Below are 14,912 nucleotides of genomic sequence, written 5' to 3'. Positions count from 1 at the left end.
CATTTGTTACAGCAGCCATAGGAAATGAATCTGCCAGCTACATGACCTTGGACAAGTTCCTCAACCGAGAAGCCCAAATTCCCTCATGTGTAAAATGGGAATATTAATGCCCACCTTGCAGGTTGTTGTGAGTATTAGAAAAAGTATGTATTAAAAGTCTGGTTCATGATAAAACTTAATAAATGGTGCTGTTATGAAAAGGAGGAAGAGAGAGGAGGAAAGAAGCAGAAAGAGGAGAGGAGAGAGGTTGGCGGTGATGCTACAGCAGAGCCATATTCTGAGCAATCCCAGGCGGCACACGGGTTCCATGAAGACCTGCCCAGCTCTGCCCTGGACCATCATCGGCTTTCATTTCTTTCATTTATTTTGACTTCAGGATACTCTGATCCTCCTTAGAAGGGTCAGGAAGCAACCTCTACTAATAGACCCTTCTGAAAGCTTTGCCCCCTGACTGAGAAACTGAGATGTCTCAGTCTGTTCGGGCTGCTTAACAGAATGTCACAGACTGAGGGGCTTGTAAACAACAGAAACTCGTTTCTCACAGTTCTGGAGGCTGGAAGTCCAAGATCTAGATGCTAGCAGATTCAGCATCTGGTAGTTTAGATGGCTGTCTTTTCACTGTGTCCTCACATGACAGAAGGGGCGAGGGAGCTCTCCGGGGTCTTTTAATTTTTTTTCCCCCCAAAGCCCCATTAGATAGTTGTATGTCATAGCTGCACATCCTTCTAGTTGCTGTATGTGGGACACGACCTCAGCATGGCCGGAGAAGCGGTGCGTCGGTGCGCGCCCAGGATCCGAACCCGGGCCGCCAGCAGCGGAGTGCGCGCACTTAACCACTAAGCCACGGGGCCCGCCACGGGGCCGGACCCGGGGTCTTTTATAAGGACACTAATCCCATTCACGGGGGCTCCACTCTCAAAACCTAATCACCTCCCAAAGGTCCCACCTCCTAACGCCATCACATTGGGGGTTAGGTGTCAACATATGGATTTTGGGGGGGACGCAAGCATTCATTCTAGAGCATGAGGTACAGCACAGATACAAGGACCCGCCCCAATTGATGTTTCTGGCACCCACAGTAGCTCCGCCCAACCAGGGGAAAACATTGGGTTTGTCTTTTGACCTCTCAATTTTCCAGGATTGACCAACAACAGTCTGTGCAGGAATGTGCAAAGCCCACGCTGAATCCTTCCCTCATAGAGGAACTGAGCTGGTGGCCGAGGGAGCTGTGGTCATTCACCACTGTGTGCGTGTCTGCGTGAAAGCCACCAGTTTCTCCACATCAGCGACATCTTGCTTTTAACATTCTAGTAAGGGGACAATGGTATCTCACAGTGGTTGTAATTCACATTTCCCTAGAGACTTATGATGTTGGACATGTTTTCATGTGCTTTTTGGCTATTTGTGTGTCTTCAAGTGTCTGTTCATGTCTTTTTGCCCATTTCAATAAATTGGGCTGTTCATCTTCTTATTGTTGACATAAAGTCATTGCTGGTGAATGTGTAGAATGATACAACTGCTTTGGAGAGTTGTTTTAGGCAGTTTCTTAAAAAATTATACATACATCTACCCTATGACCCAGCAATTCCACCCAAGATAAATAAAAACGTACATCCACACAAAGCCTTATACGTGAATATTCACAGCAGCTTTATTTGAAATAGCCAAAAAGTGGAAACAACCCAAATGTCCATCAAGTGGTGAATAGAAAGACAAACTGTGAAACATCCACACAATGGAATACTATGCAGCAATAAAAATGAATTAGCTATGGATACGTGCTACAACATGGATGGATCTCAAAAACATTATGATTCCCCAAAGAAGACAAGCAGAAAAGAGTACACACTGTATAATTCTATGTATATGAAGTTCTACAACAGGCAAAGCTTATTTATAGTGACAGAAACAGATCAGCAGTCGCTTTTAGGGTAGGGTATAAGAAGGAGGATTTCCCAGAAAGGGCAGGAGGGAACTTTCTGGGGTGATGGGAATGTTCTGTATATTGTTTGGAGTGACGATTACCCTAATGTTTACAATTGTCAAAATTCATCAAATTAAACATTTAAGATCTGTGCGTTTCATAGTACATGATGTACTCTTTAAAAAATACCCTGGGGGCCGGCCTGGTGGCGCAAGCGGTTGGGTGCGCGCGCTCCGCTGCGGCGGCCCAGGGTTTGCTGGTTCGGATCCCGGGCGCGCACCAACGCACTGCTTTGGCAAGCCATGCTGTGGCAGCATCCCATATAAAGTGGAGGAGGATGGGCACGGGTGTTAGCCCAGGGCCATCTTCCTCGGCAAAAAAAGAGGAGGATTGGCGGATGTTAGCACAGGGCTGATCTCCTCACACACACACACAAAAAATACCCTGAATTATGCCTCCATTTTGAATTGCTACCACCAGGTGGCAGTGGTGCCTAGTGCCCAAGAGACTGGAAAGTTTGTGCAATGACTAAGATTCGTGAGTCATTCTGTTAGTGAGGGTTCTTGAAAGCATGAGGCATGGTTTTGTGGACATGTATGTTTTATTTCAATCAATAGGACTGTGCTGGAGGTCTCTCTGTTCATGACTCTTTCTTTCCCCCATTCAGCACTGTGTTTAAAGATCTGTTTACGTTGCTGGATATACACAGTTTGTTGCTAGTGTCTTGCTCCTTACTGTGATAGAATATTCCAATGATGGATGCCTTATGGTGTCCAGCTCTCCAACCATCACAAACAACTTTGTGATAAAATATCCTCTTACATGTCTCTTTATGGACCTGTGTGAGAATTTCTCTAATTATACAGCCAGCAGTGGGAACCTTCCCAGTTCTACCCATTTTATTTGTTTGTTTTGATCCCCTTCTACTTGATAAATTTCCCCCAAATTAGTTGTGCTAAAACAGCTGAATCTAAGCATCCTAAACTTTTAAATTAAAGGAAATACTTGCTGTGAATTCTTTTAATTTTTATGTCTCCTTGTAGAATATGTAATGTTGTTTATGATGTGGTTGAAATATACAAAACAGTATTGCTGACTGAGATTTGGACCTCCAAATTGATAATCGTGGATTTTCTTCTACCGAATAAATTTCCCCCAATTCTTCGTGGTAAAATGGTTGAATTTAAGCAATATCCTATATTTTAACTTAAAGGTGATGTTTTTAGAACAACTTTTAAGGCAAGTTTTCTCAACATCGGCACCGTTGACATTTGAGCCCTGATAATTCTTCGTTGTGGGAGCTGCCCTGTGCGTTAGGGGATGTTTAGCAGCAACCCTGGCCACTCCCCATGAGATGCCAGTAGCACCCTCCTCCTTGTTGTGACAACTAAAAATGTCTCCAGACACTGCCAAATGTCCAATGAGAGGGACAAAATCGTCTCTGGTCGAGAGCCACTGTTTTAAGGTAAATGAACTTTGGGATTCACTTGGGGCCTTTTTCTAGACTCTTTCTTTCTTTTTGTCAGTTTATTTCAACCCTAATCTCAGCTACAGACTTGCAGTGTGGGGTTCCTATTAAAATGTCGGTCCTCCTCTGCTTTCTAGCTGGAATACGGCTCTTCCTGGGGACACTGACGGGCGTCCTTAGTCTTTCAGGGACCTGAGCGCCAGGCAGTACTCTGGCTTCTCTTCTCTCCATTTCCCGGCCTCCCTCTCTCAGCCACTGCAGTGGGTCAGAGGACAAAGAGGGAATTGCTCCTTGTGTCCTCCCCAAGGAATCCAGAAGAGCAGGGAGAGCCCCACAGTGGCTGATAAGATCTCAAAAGTCTGATGACTCCGTCTGCAAGGGAAACGGAAAAGGGAGCCTCTATTTCTTTTCAGTTCTCACATCTCCTCCCCTTACTGGGTAGCTGGTCTCTCTCCAGATCTCCTTTGTAACTTAATTTGTACCCATAGTCCTTGGATGAACACCCAGAGTGATAACTGTCCCTGTATTCCTCAGCACATGGGCACTGTAAGATGCTTCTCAGGAAAAAGTTCTCTGTGGTCAAATCAGTGAGGGCAATGCTGCCTACTGGTTCCCTCCCCTGGACACTGGCAATGACCACAAGTTTATTAAAGCCTTGAGAAGCCCTTCAGATGTCTATTTTTAATCCAGCATTGCCCAGATTAAGTGACTACAGAACCATCCCACCCCTCCCACCATCTTTTAACAAATATCTATTAACACCCTCCAGAACTGGTGTCCCAGGGAACACAGTTTGGGAATGTCAGATATTAACAACCTACATCTTTCGCAAATTGCCTTCAAAAGCCGTTAATGTGTTCATTCATTTATTGAAAAAAGCTGTCGAGCATCCGCCATGCTAGGTGTTAGGGTTACAAAGATGATTTGTCCAGCAGCCCCTAGACCAGCAGGGGTGCAGGTGAGTCTGACCATCAGCAGATATGTCAAGGTCTGAGCTAGGTATTAGCGAAATGATGGGACCAGTGATTAATTCCGACACTGGAGTTCTGATAGCTCCACAGATTCGGCAATACCCCGCTAAGCCTACAGTGCAAGCCTGGGCGCCTTCCATCCTTGCAGTATCAGGGGCTTGTTAGAAGGGCCGAATCTCGGGCTCCACCTTAGACCGACAAAGTGCGGACCTGCGCTTTAACAAGATCCCAGGTGACCTCTATGCACATTACTGTGCGAGAAGCACTACATGAAAATGAGCATACTTTCTGACGAGAACGTAAACAGAACCAAAATGCATTTCCGTGTGGTGTCTTGGCCAAAGGCTGACCCAGTGTCCTCCAGGCCAGGCCAGGCAGAAAGAATAGGTAGAGAAGACTGGTAAAGGCAACAATTCTCTCCTCTCCTAGCCCTCACCTCGCAATGCCTGATTCAGCAGGGGAAGGCCGCAGGTATGTCATCAGGGAGCCAGGACAGGTAATGAGGCCATCCCTGTGGTCCTTCCTGCCTAGATGTCCGCCACGACTGGGTAGGCTTAATAGGTATGACTGGGAAGAAGGGAATGAGCGGGTTCAGAGGTTAAGGGGATACACCGTCTCTGCTGTGGACCAGGCAACTGGCTTAGTAGGCCCAGGGCTCAGGGCTCTGTATGGAGAACTTTTAGCTTCTTCCTCTTGATCCTCAACACTGGTCAAGCGAGGAGGCGCAGGGAGGGCTCATGGCAGCATCAGGAAGCAAAGACGTTCAGGGAGAGTGTTGCCTAGAGGCTGAGTGGGTGGTTCGGTTTTGCAATCTCTTTCCCTCCCAACAGGCCATGCCCTGGGCACTGGTGGGACGAGCTCTGCAGGCCACAGTGAGACCGCAGGCACCGGGCCTCGGCGAAGGCCTGGGTGAGGGCCCGGGTAAGGGGCCGGGGAAAGGCTCTTCCCACAGACTTGCCTTGTGATGGGTGGGGTGACTAGCCCTGGTGGGGGTAACTAAGGGGAAGACACCACATCTTTAGCCACGATGAAGGGTAGCAGAATATGCCACTGCAGGAGTTCAGGATGTGCCACCTCAGAATATGCCGCTTTGGTACATTGATTATTTTGAGCTGTAGGCACTTGATAAACAGCAAATGCAGGGAGAGCTTTCTCTGAACTCCCCTTATCTGCCTAAGACAGATCCTCCAAAAGGAACTCGTTTGTCATAAGTCCCCTCCCCAGAGGTACCATCCACCAGGGAAGACTGACTGTTATCACAGGAGAGGAGACTAGAAGTCCACACCACACCCAGAAAACAAACTCCATCACAAACCATCACACCTCCCATCTATTCTTCTAAGGCCCCATTTTTCTTTCCTAAAAATCATTTCCTGTCCCCTAAGAGGCCTACATCCCCCTCCCCTTTCCCTATTAAGATGGCATTTAACCCTGAATTCTAAGCCACCTCAGGGAGTTACTCATTTTCCCTGGGTATCTCCATGTATACATGAGGTAGACATGTTAATAAACTTCTATTTATTTTTCTCTTGTTAATCTATGTTTTATTACAGGGGTCTCAGCTAAGAACTCAGAAGAGTAGAAGGGAAATTAGTTTTCCTCCCCTGCAACAGCAAAACAAAACAAAATATCGAAATACCAACACCGCCTTTCAGCATATTTCCCTGCCCTGACCCCAGGAGAATGTCTTATGTGTGATGCATCAGGGGTGCGGTCTGTGCCCTCCAGAGGGCCAGAACCCAATGCCTGGACTCGCCAGGATGAAGACTTCTGCTATTTTACTTAAATATTCCAAAGTTAAGTCAGGCAGGAATCAGGTAGACAGAGATGGGATAAGGGAGATGGCATTTCATGCCCTCCCTTGGAGGAAAAGGCCCAAGGATGGCCCAAAGGCAGGACCACACTCACCTGCGTGGGAACAGAGACATCAACCTTCACGTTCCCATCCAGTCCTGATTAAGCTGGCCTTATTGTGTTTTCCACTCTTCAAGGACACCATTCATACCCTGCACATGTCACTGGTGGTAGAGTCCCATGCCTGTTCCCCAAGGACATGGCTAGTTCTGACTCAACTTGTTCCCCAGCAGCCCACTACAGGTGGCCCAACCTCACCCTGCCTGGAAGACCAAGAACTCCTCAGATCTCTGCAGTAGGTGCCCAGGACGATTGGATTCACTGTAGCATCCCCACTCCTACAGGCGGCCCTCATCAGAAGGGTCCCTGCCTCACGACTTCCTCTCTTTTCTGAAGAAAGAGTTCACTGGAGAGTCGTTTGCCAAGGTTCCCGACACTAACCAGGCCGAGGCGTCCAGGAGGTGGAGGCCTTGGCTGAGACTTGCCAGGGTCAGTCTCGGTTGTTCCTGATAATGTGAGCAGAGCATGGTGTATGTGTTCTTGTATTCTCTGAGAAAAAACAAATAAAATTCTGGCTACAAAAGTAATTCATGCTCATTGTAGAAAAATTGGAAAATAAAAAAATATAAAGGAAAAAATAAATACCACCCCTAATCCCACCACCTAAAGGCAACCTCTTTGTGCATTTTGGTGAATTCCTTACAAGTTTTCTTTTTTTCTATGCACCTATGTGTATGTATTAAACATAATTGACGTCGTAATGACTGCAAGTTTCATGCTTTGCTTTTTCACTAGGCAGTGCGTTATAAGTTGCTGCTTATTGAACTTTGTTATAATATTCATTTTGTTATAATATTCATTAATATTCCATCCTATCCTTCTGTAATTTAGTTAGCCATGTCCCTGTAGTGCTCACAGATTTATACCACACTTCAGCTGGGAATGTGCAGAAAAACAGTGGTTTCTGTAATCTTTGTTTTTAGCTGAGCTAGTCTCCTGCACAACTTCCCACCTGCTTAATAGGGAAAATTAGCAAAGAGTCTAACTAAAGAATGACCTGAAGAAGCAATTTAAGGAGCTTGCCTTTAAGGCTTTTATCTTTCTACACAATCCCATTTTGCATGTCAGAAACCTGAGACTTTCTCTTTGTATCCCCTCTGCTTCCTGCTCCCCCTCCTTCTCATGGATGCTGTACTGTCCAGGGCTCAGTGGAAAACGCGTGGTTTACTCAACCTGGTCACTGAAGAGTTTAATGAAGGACTATTCACAAAGATGCCAGCTGGGCTGAGGTGACAAATAAGAAATGGTGAAGCACTCAGGGAGTAGAGATGTGGGAGGCAGGACCATCCCTCATCCTGAAGGAGCAATAAGATAGATAAAGCTGTTGCTGTGAGAGAGACCATCCAATACGAATGCAAGTGGAGGAAAGCAGCCACTGCCCACCTGCAGTCTGGCTGAGAGGGAGCTGGGGAATAATTACACTGACATCTCTCCACCAGCCCTCTGAGCTCCTTCCAGCGCTCCCGTTACCAGAGCTGAACCAGAAGGCAGAGCAATAAGGATGCTGCAGAGGTCAACCTCCTGGCGCACAGAGCAGCATGGAAAGCGGTGGACAATGGATTTGCAGGGCCAAATGGAGAATAACCAGCCCACGATTTGTGCTGAAGAGGGAAAAGACAAAAGAAGCAGGCACATTAATGATTTTCAAAATGCTGTACTATTCCCATTACATATCTATTATTATTTTTTTCCCATCTCCCCAAAGCCCCAGTAGATAGTTGTATGTCATAGTTGCACATCCTTCTAGTTGCTGTATGTGGGATGCCACCTCAGCATGGCCGGACAACTGCCATGTCGGTGCACGCCTGGGATCCGAACTTGGGCCGCCAGTAGCAGAGCATGTGCACTTAACTGCTAAGTCACGGGCTGGCCCCTCTATTATTATATTAATATTTTGATTGAAGTATAATTGACAGACATACATATCTCTATTGGACTTTTATGTTGTTTCTCCTTTTCACTTTTATAAATAATGTTATCTCAAAAGGGGACATCTTTCAAACTCTAAAAGTTCCAGTGAAATTAATGTATATTAAGATCTTATAATGAAAGGAGGTGCAGTGTCTCGCAGAGTCAGATGGTATTAGTTAAGTCTCTTTTGGTTGTAAGTTACAGAAACACACTAGAGCTAGCTTAAACTGAATAAAATAAAATAAAATAAAATAAAATAAAATAAAATAAAATAAAATAAAATAAAATAAAAGAGGTGGAACGTTAATTATCAGGATTATTAAGAGACTGGGGCGTCTCCCAGGCCCAGTGGACTTCAGGAACACACTGGCAGTCTTCATCGCTTGTTCATTCTCCTCTTCTGCTCTGTAGACCAGCTTCTTTGGTATTTCCAGTTGGTGCACAGAAAAGGCGGCCCGTAGTACTCCCAAATTCACCACTGTGTAGTCACCAGAGAGAGACTGAATCTTACGGCTTCGTCCCTGTGTCAGTCAGGGCCCAATCAGGAGAGAGGAACCACAGGGTAATTTGAATAAGGAAAGTTTAATGTAAAGAATTATTAACTATGTGGAATGAAATGAAATTGAAAAGACCCCTGAGAACCAGATGGACTCTGCGTGGTTAACTAGGACCTCAAAACAAACGGAGTTCAGCGGCCACAATGACCAGGATGTAGCCACGTACTCTGTTCTTGGAAAAACCACAGAATGCGCTCTTAAGCTTTGACTCTGCCAAAGCCCAGAATAGCCACCTGGACCTAACCAATAAAACTGTGACCTGAGCCAGCCAATCAGGATTAAGCAGGTTTGCATCCCTCATTTGCATAAGCAGACCTGAGTGGGAACCTGGGTCGGAACTTTTTCTTTCAAGGCAGCCCCCTTTTCTTTGTTCTCCCCCAAGTGTACTTTCAGTTTGCTGCGAAGGCCACTGTTTCCCCGGTTTGGTAACTGTATGAGCAATAAAGATTTCCTAACTAAATTCTCGTATTCCAGATAATTTTGTTGACAACTAGAACAGAGATTGGCCAGTAGGAAGTAAAGAGAACTCCAGGGAGCACAGCAATAGCAGCTCTAAGGAGCAGCTGCTCCCCTGGGGCTGAGAGAGAACATCCAAGGCAGAGCCCCCAACCCCACCGCCGTGGCTGAGCTCCGGACCTTGTTGGAGAGGGCATGGCTGTGGTTCATTGGGTGGAAGAGAAGTCCCTATGCTGCTGCACTGGCGGAACTTGCTGGAAATCCACCCTCTAGGGTAGTGGGATGTGCTCACTGGAGTCACCCCTCTATAAAACCACCTGTGGTGAGAGTGCCAGGGGAAGCTGCTGGCAGCTTCTGGATGATTCTGGCCACCATGCATTGTAGGAGATGGACGCTAGAGAAGCCATTAGTCCTGCAGGAACCTGATGCTGAAGAAGTCACTCCCATTGCAGGAACTGGATACTGGAGGACTTGTCCAAGCTGTAGGAGCCAGGAGCCACACGCTGCAGGGGCCTGCTGAGCAGGGCACACCAGAATCAGGAACGAAAATCCCTCCTACCACCTCTCTCCAGTGCCCTCTACTAGCAAAGCTTAACATCTGTCAGCTGGCAAAGGAAACATTTCTAGATGGCCCGCTACATTTTCAAAGAGCGGACAATGAAGGTTGAATTTGGAGCTGAGTGGCAATAGATTCACGACTAGCACAATCCCAAGTCTGTGTGCCCAGAGAAGGGATGATGGTTGGTCCAGTTGGTGCCACCCTGGGATTGGTCAGCCACTTGTGCTCGGAATGGAACTGCATTAATACCAAGGAAGTGGTGAGCGTAGAAAAGCACTGCAAGAAAGCAAACTGGTCAGCAAGCAGCCTCTGCTCTCCAGGGGAGAGAAACAAGCATTTCAGTCACTAGAGAAATTGTCTGTCCAATAGATCAGGGACATTTCATCAAGCCTCATCATGGTTTGAAAAAGTACTCCTCAAGACTACCGTTTCCTTTAATTCAAACTTGCAGCTCCCTAAGCAACCTTCTGATTTTTCTTTCCTTCCACCCCAATACCAGCTGGAGGACAGATCTTGGGCAGTGCATACACATATTCTGCTGTTTGGAAAGGGGTGTCATCCACCGTGATCTAATACATTGGCTGTGATGGCGACCTCAGCCTTGAGAGGGAGTCTGTCACCAAGAGACTGCTCTTATGTGGTACACTGAGAAAAGCCAGTTTCTGACCCTGAGAAGCTGAAAATCAGGTTTTGGACTCAAGGGACTCAATCAGGGTGCTTTCCTGTAGGACCTGCAGCCCGCACCCTAGACGACATCACTGCTGGCAACTTCCCCAGGGAAGAAGCCTGCAGAACATGTAATTGGGCATGGATGAATAGTATTCTACAAATGTCTAACTAATAACAATTCTCTAGTTGCTGGCCTTCTAGGCTGTGTCCAGTCTCTCACTATTACATACAACCCAGGGATGAACGTATACTATTTGTGAATAGTATTTATGATTAGTGTTCTTTGTGCTGCTGTTGTTTTGTTTTCTTTTGTATCTCAAGTGATTGCCTTAGGGTGGATGATCAGAATTGGGAATAAATTGATGTCAAATCACATCCTCCTCTTTTTTGGGGGACAGATACAGGAACATTTTAAAGACACTTGAGACCTACTGCCCAATGATTTCAGAAATGTTATACCAATTACAGTCCCACTAGAGACCCTTTCAGGACATCCTGACTCACAGAGTATTATAGTTTAAAATATGTATAGTTTAGGGGCCGGCCCCGTGGCTTAGTGGTTAAGTGCGCACGCTCCGCTACTGGTGGCCGGGGTTCGGATCCTGGGCACGCACTGACGCACCACTTGTCAGGCCATGCTGTGGCCGCGTCCCACATACAGCAACTAGAAGGATGTGCAACTATGACATACAACTATCTACTGGGGCTTTGGGGAGAAAAAGGGAAAAAAAGGAGGAGGATTGGCAATAGATGTTAGCTCAGGGCCGGTCTTCCTCAGCAAAAAGAGGAGGATTGGCGTGGATGTTAGCTCAGGGCTGATCTTCCTCACAAAAAAAATAAATAAAATAAAATATGTATAGTTTAAAATTTATATGTATGTGTGTGCATACATATGAAATCTTGCTTTCTTTACATTTCTTTAGTTACTACTGGGGTTAAACATTCATGCCCACGTTGGCTAATGTCTTGCCATCTTTTGAGAGTCGTCTATTCATGTCTTTCACTATTGAGAAGTATTTTATTTCCATCTCTGGGGAATTTTGTGTCCCAGATTCTTCATTCTGCCATCTTTTGGATGGAAAGGGGCTCTTCCCACACCTCCACATCCTTTGGGAATTCCCTTCTGAATTCAAGGGCCTTTGGCACAGGAGGGCTGGGCTGGGTGGCTAAGAGCTCCGATGAGGCTGGAAGCAAGTGTGTGGAAGTCAAGCTTGCAAAGCAGGTCGAGCTTTCATCCCCGGGTGGAGAGTCTTCAAAGAGAAGGAGCTGGTTTCTGTACTGTTTTCTTTCCACTCTCCATTTTTAAACACCCCAGAGGGACTCGACCCTGGGTGTTTTTCTTCTCCTTATTTGACTCAAATTGAGCCTGTAAATAAACTGTACTCCTCTTAGGAGCTGAAGACACGTATTTAGAGGAAATGTGTCATCTAAAGTGCTTTTTTGGAAGTCATGTGATGAATTGTCAGCGCTAGAATCTCCTCACCACCCTCTGAGCCCTGTGCCTTCGTGAGCTCCGGGGTAGGGGAGAACTTTCTCTTCTTTCTCCCCCGACTTCTTTCCTTTTTTAATTAATTTTTAAAATTTTATTTATTTATTTATTTTTTTGTGAAGAAGATCAGCCCTGTGCTAACATCTGCCAATCCTTCTCTTTTTTTGCTGAGGAAGACTGGCCCTGGGCTAACAACCGTGCCCATCTATTCCTCCACTTTATATGGGACGCCACCACAGCATGGCTTACCAAGCAGTGTGTCAGTGTGCTCCCGGGATCTGAACCGGCAAACCCCGGGCTGCCGCAGTGGAGCGTGCGCACTTAACCGCTTGTGCCACCGGGTTGGCCCCTCCTTTCCTTTTTTTAGACTGACACAGAGAGCATGGTTTGCCCTGAGGAACTTGCGCACAGGTGGTTAGTAGGTGGCAAGCATAAGACAGTTGTGTGTGTGGCAGTAAGTGTGGCATGCGTGGGAGTGCAAGAGGTGAAAGCAATTCATTCATGTGAGAAGTGGAGCTTAGTGACGGTAATCAAGGAGCTTTGGGGTGGAAGGACCACTGGTGGTCACCTTAAATAATGGACAGGGTTTGGAAATATAGTAAAGGAGTCTGCTAAGTTTCTATCAGTTTCCACTCTTTGATGTTGCCAATTTTCCTCTTTTCGTTTGAGGAAGATTGTCCCTGAGCTAAAATCTGTGCCAATCTTCCTCTGTTTTGTATGTGGGATGCTACCACAGCATGGCTTGATGAGCAGTGTATAGGTCCACACCTGGGATCTGAACCCACGAACACTATGCCACCAAAGAAGAGCGCATGAACTTAATCACTACGCCATTGGGCCGGCCCGTTTCCCCTCTTGTCTCACTGGTACCACCAGGAATCCTGGTTCTCCATGTTGCTGCCAAAGATAGTCCATTCATCCATCATCTTTCTATCCATCTATCCATTAATCCATCCATCCATCCGCCCATGTATGCATGCGTACATTCATCTGACATTTCATTCATTCATTCTTCCTATGATCCTTCCATCTTTCCATCTATTCTTACACTATCTACCAAGGCCCTACTCTGTGCAGCATACCGAAGGCACAAATATTAATAAGACAAGACTCTAGCTTTCAAGGAGCACACAGACTAGTGGTTAGCTGGAAAACTTAAAAAATAGATAATAATACAGTGCAATAAGTGCACCCTATAGAAGTTTGTTTAAAATACACCTGTGTAAGTGTCCCTTTTCCCCAAAAGGCCCTATCTGACTGCCCAATCTAAAATAGGTTCTTGTTATTATTCTTTTTCATAATATTTTTTCTCTTTTCCTTTAGAGCATTTATCACAATTTGTTATTATATATTGAATTATATGTTTATTTGCTTAATATCTGTCTCCCCCAGTTGACTGGAAGCTCCATGGGGGTCGGTCCTGTGCCTACTTTGCTTGTCGTTTGAATACTCAACCCTGGCTATGTCTGGCACGTAGCAGGCCTACAGTAGACATCCACTGAATGAATTAATAAATAAGCACTGATCATGCCCAGGGATGATCATTTCTTGCCCCAGCCAGTGGTATTCAAAGTGGGATCTTTAGACCAGCAGCATCAACAATTCCTGGGAACTTGTTGGAAGTGAAAATGCTTGGCCTCACCCCAGACCAGAATTTGCATCAGAAACTCTGGGAAGGGAGCCCAGCAATTCACGTTTGAACAAGACTTCTGAGTGATTCTGATGTATGCTAAAGTTCAAGAACTCTGTCCTAAATTGAGAAATGGCCATACTAGTCTACCTTAAACACCTATAGATTTTGGTAGAGACAAGAGAAAGCATGTCTGAATTGGGGAATACTTCCGGAGAAGGGATATTTTCAGGGAAGCCTGGAGCTAGATGAGCCAGGAAGGCAATTCAGGCAGAGAAGGGTATACCCAAAGGCACGTAGGCGTGGATCAGCCTGGCCTTTGGAGGGATGTCTAAGTAGTTCTGTGGGAGAGTCTGGCACATGGCAGGGAACAGCCTGAGGGCGAGGGTGGAGATGTAGGCAGGGGTCTTGAACGCCAAGTTTCAAGCAGGGAGGTAACAGGGTATCCATTCCCCCTCCCTACCGCCGTCCCCACTGGCCTGAGTCAGACTTGTGAGAGTTCATTGCCTGCCTGCCTTCCTCCTTCCTCTTTCCCCTCCTCCTCCTTGAATCTCCTCCCTTCCTCTGGGGGTGAGAGGCCTGGCTCCTGGGCCAACCCCACCCCTCCTCGACCTGGCCGACCCGCTGATGTCAGCTGGCTGTGCAGGTCTGGTTTGTGGCTTTGGAGCCAGGCCTGGCCCGGTCTCCTGGGCTCTGGGGGAAAGCCCAGAATGCTGATGTGCTCAGAGGGAGCCGCCTGGCTGCACCTAGTAGGGGGCTCATGGGGGACTTCCAGGTCTCAAGAGAAAGAGTCCCTTCTGCTGGAGAAATCTTGCTCTGGGAGAGGGGGCGGGGGTGTCAGGGCTGAGGTTTCTGGGGACCCAGGCTGAGTCACTCAGGGCCACCTCCCCCAGGGGAACTGGCTCCAGGCTTCACCCTCTCTTCCCGACCGACCGAACCGGTGACTCACAGCAGGCCTGGTCCCCAGGGTCCTCAATTCATTTGTGCCTGGAATTGAGAGAGGGTGATGACAGCCTTAACCACAATAGGTACTATTTACCGAGCACTTCGTGTGCTGGCACTTGAGTCACCTACATCTTGGAGTTCTCAAATTTATGCAACCCAATACCCCTTTCTTACAATAAATATTTTTCAATGCCACCTTTAGCATTCACAGATAATATAACCAACCACCATCACAGTTTCATAATATTAAACCACAAAATGCCACAATGTAAAGGGGGAAATAAAAGGAACTTATAATACAAGAATATATATTTCCTGCTTGCTTGGGCAGTACACATACTAAAATTGGAACAATACAGAGAAGATTAGCATGGCCCCTCCCCAAGGATGACATGCAAATTCATGAATTCCATATTAAA

The 14,912-nt window shown here is 46.5% G+C and overlaps 1 pseudogene; it reads left to right on the top strand.

Annotated features, from left to right (window-relative positions):
- The first annotated feature begins 14,812 nt into the window (after positions 1-14,812).
- Positions 14,813-14,912, top strand: LOC131420277 (U6 spliceosomal RNA; annotated as a pseudogene).

Source organism: Diceros bicornis, chromosome 22 (genome assembly GCF_020826845.1).
Source record: "Diceros bicornis minor isolate mBicDic1 chromosome 22, mDicBic1.mat.cur, whole genome shotgun sequence".
Classification (NCBI taxonomy): Eukaryota; Metazoa; Chordata; class Mammalia; order Perissodactyla; family Rhinocerotidae; genus Diceros; species Diceros bicornis.
The sequence above is the reverse complement of the archived record's forward strand: the minus strand, read 5'-3'. Positions and strand labels throughout refer to the sequence as shown.